Source organism: Orycteropus afer, unplaced genomic scaffold (genome assembly GCF_000298275.1).
Source record: "Orycteropus afer afer isolate SDZICR_OR568_19922 unplaced genomic scaffold, OryAfe1.0 scaffold00712, whole genome shotgun sequence".
Taxonomy (NCBI): Eukaryota; Metazoa; Chordata; class Mammalia; order Tubulidentata; family Orycteropodidae; genus Orycteropus; species Orycteropus afer.
Genome location: NW_006922299.1, coordinates 586,328 through 595,595, shown reverse-complemented (window position 1 = coordinate 595,595; position 9,268 = coordinate 586,328).

Genomic DNA, 9,268 nt, shown 5'->3' with positions numbered 1-9,268 from the left:
TGTTGATTGTGTATCCAAATAAAATGAAATCCCTGGCAACTTCAATTTTTTTCTCAATTAATTGTGCTGTTGCTTATTGGTCCAGTTGTGAGGATTTTTGTTTTCTTTATGTTGTGGTGTAATACATACTGAAAACTGTAATCTTTGATCTTCATCAGTATGTGCTTCCAGTCATCTTCACTTTCAGCAAGCAAGGTTTTGTTGGCTACATATGGCAGGTTGTTAATGAGTCTTCCTCCAATCCTGATGCCACATTCTTCTTCATATAGTCCATCTTCTCAGATTATTTGCTCAGCATACTGATTGAATAAGTATGGTGAACGGATACAACCCTGACACACACCTTTCCTAATTTTAAACCATGCAGTATCCCCTTGTTCTGTTTGAACAACAGCCTCTTGGTCTATGTACAGGTTCCTCATGATCACAAATAAGCGTCCTGGAGTTCCCACTCTTCTGAATATTATTCATAGTTTGCTATGATCCACATAGTCCAATGCATTTGCTAAAATAAATAAAACACAAATAAACATCTTTCTGGTATTCTTTGCTTTCAGCCAAGATCCATCTGACATCAGCAATGACATCCCTCATTCCACATCCTCTTCTAAATCCAGCTTGCATTTCTGAAAGTTCCCTGTCAATAGACTACTACAACTGTTTTTGAATTATCTTTAAAAAAAAATAACTTGTGTGTGATACTAATGATATTGTTCAAAGATTTCCACATTCTGTTGGATCACCATTCTTTGGAATGGGCACAAATATGGATCTCTTCCAGTCAGATGACCAGGTAGTTATCTTCTTACTTTCTTGGCATAAAGGAAAGAGCTCCTCCAGCATGGCATCTGTTTGTTGAAACATCTCAGTGGGTATTCTATCAATTCCTAGAGCCTTGATTTTTGCCAATTCCTTATCAACCATTAGACCAAAAAACCAAACTCACTGCCATCAAGTCGATTTCAACTCACAGTAACTCTCATTGGGTTTCTGAGGTGGAAAATCTTTACAGAAGTAGATTGCCTGATCTTCCTTCCAAGAAGTGGCTGGTGGGTTTGAACCACCAAACTTCTGGTTAGCAGTCAAATGCCTTAGGCACTGTGCCACCACAGCGCCTTAAAGTCTAATGGCTCTATTAGCCATTAGAGAGATACAAATCAAAACAACAATGAGATATCATCTTTTGTTGGTGTTAGGTGCCATCAAGTCAGCTCTGACTCATAGTGACCCATGTACAACAGAATAAAACACTGCCCAGTCTTACACCAGCCTCACAATCTTTGCTACACCTGAGCCCATTGTTGCAGCCACTGTGTCAATCATCAGTTGAGGGCCTTCCCCGTTTTCAATGATCCTCCACTTTACCAAGCATGATATCTTTCTCCAGGGAATGGTCCCTTCTGACAACATGACCAAAGCAGGTGAGATGAAGTCTAGCCATTCTCACTTCCAAGGAGCATCCTAGCTGCACTTCTTCCAGGACAGTTTTGTTCATTCTTCTGGTGGTCCTTGTTACATTCAACATTCTTTACCAACACCACAACTGAAAAGATAATCATCTTACCCCAACAATAATAGCAAAGTTCAATGAGGCAGAAAACAAAAAATGCTAGCAAGGGTATTGAGAGATTGGCAATCAGACACTGCTGATGGGACTCTAAAATGATTCGACCACTGTGGAAAATGAAATGGTGCTTCCTTGAAAGTTAGAAATTCAAATACCATTTGTTCCAGCAATCCCACTAGATATATGTCTTAGAGAAATAAGAGCTGGGACATGAATAGATATATGCACACCCGTGTTCATTGCAGCATTATTCACAATAGCAAAAAGATGGAAATAACCTAAGGGCCCATAAATGGATGAATGGGTAAACAAACTATGGTATGTACACACAATGTAGTACTATATAACTTTAAAGAATAATGAAGAATCTGGGAAACACCTCATGTGAATGAACCTGGAGGACATTATGCTGAGTGAAGTAACTCAATCAGAAAAAGACAAATACTGTATGAAACCACTATTGTAAAAAGGCAAGGAAAGGTTTACTTTTAGAAATACTCTTTGATGGTTACCAGAGATGGGAGGAGGGGAGGGAAAACAACTAACTAGGTGAGCGACACATATTAATTTGGGTGAAAGGAAAGCAATACACAAAAAATGGGTGACCAGCACAATACCACTAAGGCAAAGGATGACATTGAAAGGTGCACAAGAGTTACACAGCAACAGTAAATACTGTTACCTACACAATCATGCAATGTCAGTAATAACAAACAGTAAACTATGAGTGGATACATAGGTAGACATGTAAGTTGGACAGATATGGGTAGGTGAATGAGACTACATCCATAACCATATATAGGACTAAACCAAAAAAACAAACCAAACTTCAAACTCACTGCCCTCGAGTCATTTCTGACTCATAGTGACCCCTCCTTGGGTTTCCAAGGTGGCCAGAAGTCTGGCAGTTCAAACCCACCAGCCACTCCTCCAGAAGGAAGGTTGGGCAATCTACTTCCATAGTGATATCACCTTGGAAACCGAAGGAGAGGTCGCTATGGGTCAGGTCTGACTCGATAGCATATAACAACAACAAATCTCTACAGAGGTAGATTGTCCAGTCTTCCTTCTGAGGAGTGGCTGTTGGGTCTGAACTGCCAGCCTTCTGGTTAGTAGTCAAATGCCTTAGGCACTACGCCACCAGAGCTCTCATATATAGGACTAGTAGAGGATATTTCTACATACATATTTGTATGTGCTGTAAATATATCCATGTAGAGCTAACAGGAGGCAAAGTTATGAAAACTTCTTAGTCATAATCAAATACTTTGTAGGAATGAGTCACTGGACTTGGGGGCTTAGGACCACAATCTGTGGGACAGCTAAGTCAATTGGCATAAAATAGTTCACAAAGACAATGTTCCATAAGTGGTGAGTAGTGACTGGGGTCTTAAAAGTGAGCAAGCAGCTTTCAAAGAAGCAAATATTGGTCTCTCCCTGTCCAGAGGGAAGAAGCATAAAGGAAATCAAAGACTCAAGGAAATAATTAGTCCAAAAGAATAATGGACCACGTGAATCACAGCTTCCACTACCCTGAGACCAGAAGAACTAGATGGTGCCCAGCTATCACTATCAACCACTCTGATTGGGTACACAGAAGGTCCCAGACAGAATGGGAGAAAAATTTAGAAGAAAATTCAAAAACAAAAATGACCAGACTTACTGGTCTGACAGAGACTGGTGGAACCCCCAAGACTGTGGCCTTTAGACACCCTTCAAACCTGGAACTGAGCCCCCTGTCTGGGTATCACTTTTCAGGCAAGTAACAGACAGACCTATAAAGTGAACAGTAACACTCATGAGGAATGTACTCCTCAGAATGAGCAACCGTATGAGACCAGAAGGGCAACATATACCCAAAACAAAGCTCAGAAGGCAGGAAAGGGCAGAAAAGAAGGACAAATGGAAACAGAAACCCAGGGAGGAAGTGGGACGAGTTCTGTTACAATGAGGGAATTGTAACTAATGTTTATGAAACAAAATGTGTATGAATTGTTGAATGGAAAACTAATTTGCTGCATAAACTTTCTTCCAAACCATAATAATAATAATAACAACAACAATAATAAAACACCACTAGACATATATAGAAGGTTGACAATTCAAACCCACAAGCCATTCCGTGGAAGGAAGACCGGGCAATCTGCTTCCGTAAAGATTTACGCCTTGGAAACCCAAAAGGTGTCGCTATGAGTTGGAATCGACTCAGTGGCAGTGAGTTTGGTTTTGGTTTTTAAACATATACACCTCATTTCTATTTTATCCTACAAGGACAACTTATCACTAATAACATTAGAGAACACAGGGTAGATAAAAAGAGAAAATATATTATCTTGTATTTATCAGTTGAGTCTCTGGTTTAAGCAATATTTTCTTTGTATTGTGCATGCTATACAACTAGAGATATGTAGCTATTCTTTGGGTTAATACAAGTTAGCCAGCTAAAGTGGCATATCTGTGGGAGTCGGGGATGAGTTCATACTACATAGTTCCACTGATATGAAGTTCTGGAAGGTCTCTGGGTGGCAGAAATGGCTCACACTCTACCACTAACCTAAACATTAGCAGTGCAAACCCACCCAGCAGTATCATGGAAGAAAGGCCTGCCAATCTGCTTCCATGAATAGCAGAACAAAGAAAACCCTATGCAGCTTAGTTCTACTCTGTAGCCCCTGGGGTTGCCAGGAGTTGGGTTGATTCAACAGCAACAGGTTTATATTAAGTTCTAGAATTTATGTCAACAGAAATGAGAACAGTAATTGCCTATGAGGAGTGGGTACCGTTTGTGAAAAGTCACAAGGAATTTTAGAGGCTGATGGAAATGTTCTAAATCTTGACTGAGGAGTTGGTTATACAGATGTACATCTTTGTTGAAATTCATCAAGTAATACACTTAATATGTGTGCATTTTATTACAGGTAAATTATATTTTATTTTAAAAAGAAGAATATTGGGGGAAGGGGAAAGAAAAAGCAGCATCCAAACTTATCGTTGTACAGGAGCTCAAAGATCATTTCATTCTAACTTCCGTTTCACTGCCAGAAAATTCCCCACAATAGCCTGAGTGATGACTGCTCAGCCTCAACTTGAATTTCATAGGAGGAGAAGCAGAAAATCACAGCCCAGTCTAGTCCATCTTTAGCAGAGTCAGCTGAATCACACTGTTGGGTAATGTTGGCCTTGTAGTCAACTAACTTTCTTGCCTGCACCAACTAGACTTCTCACATGAACTCCTGTCAAGCCTCAGCACCATATCCAGGTGTGCAATTTAGCATGGTGAAGATTTTAACTAAGTATCAGCATTTCCTATGGCATCTTTATACCATCTCCCCTATATTCAGGGCATGGCCCCCAGAACTTTCTTTATAAGTAGATTATCTTGAACAATTTAAGGAAATTTTGGGGTGAAATCATCCAAAATTCCTTGAAAAATGAGTTTCAGATAAACACATTTTGGGAATATGCCAAGAAAACACTGCATTACAACACAGGCCATAAGCAAGAGACGAGAAGGCAGGCGGAGGATCCTGTTTGCCTACAGAACTCATGTAGGAAGCCTTATAATTAGGCTGTCAAACTTGATGAAACCAGGACTGAGAACTCAGCTCAAAGCATGACTGACGCGCACGTTTCTTCCCAGTCTCGCACAACATGACAGCGTTGGGATATGCCCAGTCCGTCAGCAAAGGAACAAGAGGAGAGCAGCAACCTCCTCCCCTTGACTGGAACCTGAAGGTCCAGGAAAAGCCACACAATCCCACAATGGAGGGGACGGGCCCGAGAGGGAAGTAGTGTTATCCACAGGGGAAAAGAAATAGGAGTATACTCATGGGAAATAATGCAATTTAGCTGATTCTCTCCTTTTGAAATAGGAAATGTTGAACTCTCCTGGGTTTCTGTTTTTGTGCTTGTTTGTTTCAAATAAAATAGGGCAGCAATTATATTGGATACATAGGTATGAATACTAAAAACCTATTCGTTTCTCACTATGGTCCTACTGGTAAAGAGAAGAAAGAAGTGGGGAAAATGGTTGGAGACACCCAAGAGATGACCCACATACAAACAGGAACTAGGCACAGTTCACATATTCCCTACTCCCAAAATACTAATCTCCCACCAAAAGTTGTCAAGTCGATTCCGACTCATGGCAACCCCATGTGTGTCAGAGTACAACTGTGTAGAGTTTTCTTCCAAGGCACCTCTGAGTGGACCCAAACTCCCAACCTTTCTGTTAGTAGCCAAGTGTTTAACCATTTGTGCTACCCAAGAGACTCCCAAAATACTAATGTACCCATTTATTGAATGCTTACCATTTGCCAGTCACTATGCCAATTACCTCAGAAGAACTGTGTGTGGTAAGGTACTATTGTTATCCCCATTTTACAGATGAGGAAACTGAAGCTTAGAGAGGTTAATAATTGGAATATATCTAGGAAGTAGTTGGGCTGCGATTTGAACCCTAACTTTTCACCACCATAGGATACAGCCCTTAGTACTCAGACACCAGCACATCCCCCTTGTTGTTGTTATGTGCTGTCGAGTCAGACTCGACTCATAGCAACCCCTCCTTGGGTTTCCGAGGCAGTATCACTATGGAAGTAGATTGCCCAACCTTCCTTCCAAGGAGTGGCTGGTGGGTTTGAACCGCCAGCCTTCTGGTTAGCAGTCAAGTGCCTTAGGCACTACATCCCCCTTAGGAAATATCAACGTCTCTCCCAGAAGTTTGTAAGGAAAAACACAACCAAAACCTGTCACATTTCTCAGAGCAAAGGATAGTAGCATCTCAGAGTTAAGTTTTTAACCTTTCCACATCCCCATGGCTACATGGCAAACAATGAAAGGAATCAGAGGATTATTGAAAATCACAAGTTCTACTGAACACAGAATAAAAAAGCTATAGAATTTGCATCTCAATCCATTTTTATGGGTTTCTGTTAGGTTTGAAGAACTGTCAAGAAATAGTTTATCTTCAATTCAAAACTGACACAGACTTTAAAGTTAAATGAACCCAAATTAAAAAAAAAAAAAAGCATCAGCCTGGTGAATTACTCAGTTCACCTCTTTATTATGCATTATCTCATTCCTAATACATCTTTCTGATGAATGCAGTGCACATCATTCAAAATGGCATTGTCTAGCCTTGCTGTCTATCGTTAGTGACTAAAGAGTTCTAGTTGTTTATCTCTGATTTCTAAATGTGCTGGAAGACTAAGAAAGACTTTTGCACTGAGTTTTATTTTTAATATCATTTCCCAAAGTCTTTAATGTTTCTTCATAAAGATTCTGAGTTTCAGACCAGGGTTTATCAAAGTGTAATTTTTTAAACATTAAAAGACATGACTCTCGTATAAAGTGAGCATGTATGACGGGCTTATTTATATCATTAACCAGAGAACAGCAGAGTGGCAAAGCAGGTTCAAAGGACAGTTTGAGAGACTGAGTACGTAGGTGATGAAAAAAGAAATTCTGGAATAAGATTACTCAATTAGATACAAAAGTGGTTAATGTTCTGTTGCGTAAAAAAAAAAAATGTAGTCTTTGGGGTTATCGTTCTAATGGGACAGGAATTATTTATATCTCAATCAGACAAAAAGAAGGCTCAAGTTATATAATCTCTCAGAGTCTGGGGCCTAATCAAGAGTCAAAAGTAAGTCAAACAAAGATTATGTTCCCCTATAGAATTAAATAATCTTGGGTGGGCCTGTTAGGAAACGCTCCTATATGTCCTGAAAGAACATATAGTCATCCTATTGCTTTATTTTCAAGTTTTTTTTTTTTTTACGTAAAAAGTATTTGATTAGTAACAGGCACATAATTTCACCATTGTCTTCAAAATTCCTGTGAGCTAAAGTATTCTTTCTCAAACAAACTCACTGCTGGCGAGTAGGATCCTACTCATAGAGACCCCTCCTTGGGTTTACAAGGCAGTATCTCTATGGAAGTAGATTGCCCAACCTTCCTTCCAAGGAGTGGCTGGTGGGTTTGAACTGCCAGGTTTCTGGTTAGCAGTCAAATGCCTTAGGCACTACGCCACCAGAGCTAGAACCGACTTTAATTTATGACTCTGGACTTCCAGCATGACCACTGGCAGTCAACTCATTCTAGATCGTGTCAAGTGAATTCACTGTGATCCAGTATCTCCTTCAACAAATTTGGTGTTATTAACACAATCCTGTTCTACTTCCAAGCTCCCTCCTGCTCTTCCATGGAACTGATTCCAAAGCCTAAAGACATGGGGGAAAGCCCACAGCCAGGTGTCTTCAGAAAAAGGACGCAATATACTTGTGAATTATCCTGTCTTGCGTATCCCTGTGGTGTTCACTACTAATGTTCTTGCCAACTGTTCTCTCTGGAAGGACAATGACCTTGGAGGCTCTGAAGGTTGTGTATTCTGTTCCTGCGCATACGGCACCAGGTCTCAGTTCCCTTTCATCCCTGAGCAGGCTTGGTGGCTCAGAAATGCTTGGAGTCCTGGTAGGATTTGGAAGCATAGAAAGAAGAGCTGAGGGTGGTGCCCATAGGGATAATGAGGTGAGGAAAAGCAGAATGGGGTTGAGAATGTGGTGACTGTGGCTTGACTGGAACCAAGGTTTGGGGACATGGGAAGTAAGGGTGACAAGGCGGGTATAGGGCATACATGGTAAGAAAATGGTAATGTGTATTGAGTATCTATGATGATTCAGACATTTTTGAGACTGATTTTGATATGCTGATTTCAAATATTATTTTTTATTCTCCACATTAACATGTTAGATAGAATGAGACCTCTAACCATGAAAATACAGAAGCAGACTCCTCTTTTCTTAAAACTATATGCCTACCAACTTCCCTTATCAACAAACCAACATCAGATGTCAATGTTTTCTAGAAAGTCTGGTCTCAGTTGAAAAACAAACACAACCTATTTCCTGATGTTCAGCCCTTCCATAATGTTATGGATTGAATTGTGCCCTCAAAAAATATGTGTTTTAAATCCTAACCTGTGTGCCTATGGTTATAAATTCTGTTTGGGAATGGATTGTCTTGTTATGTTAATGAGACAGTATCAGGTTAGGGTGTGCCTTAGGTCAATCTCTTTTGTGATATAAAAGAAATTAAACAAGCAAGGAAACAAGTAGAGATGTTGTTGTTGCAAGTCGTCTCTGACTCATAGTGACCTTATGCACAACAGAACAAAACACTGCCACTGCATGGTCCTGGGCCAGCTTTGCGATCCTTGCTATACTTGAGCCTGTGGTTGTAGCCACTGTATCCATCCATCTTGTTGAAGGCCTTCTGCTTTTTCATTGATCCTCCATCCTACCAAGCATGCTATCCTTCTCCAGTGAATGGTTGCTTCTGATAACATGACCAAACTAGGTGAGACAAAGTCTGGCCATTCTTGCTTCCAAGAAGCATTCTGGCTATACTTCTTCCAGGATAGGTTTGTTAGTTCTTTTAGCCCTCCATGATACTCTCCATATTCTTTGCCAACACCACAACTCAAAAGCATCAACTCTTCTTCAATCTCCCTTATTCATTGTCCAGCTCTCATATGCATACGAGGTGATTGAAAATACCATGGCTTGGGTTAGGCACACCTTAGTCTTCAAAGAGACATCTTTGCTCTTCAGAACCTGAAAGAGGTCTTTTGCAGCAGATTTGCCCAATGCAATATGTCATCTGTCATCTTCACTACTGCTTCCATTGATGTTGATTGTA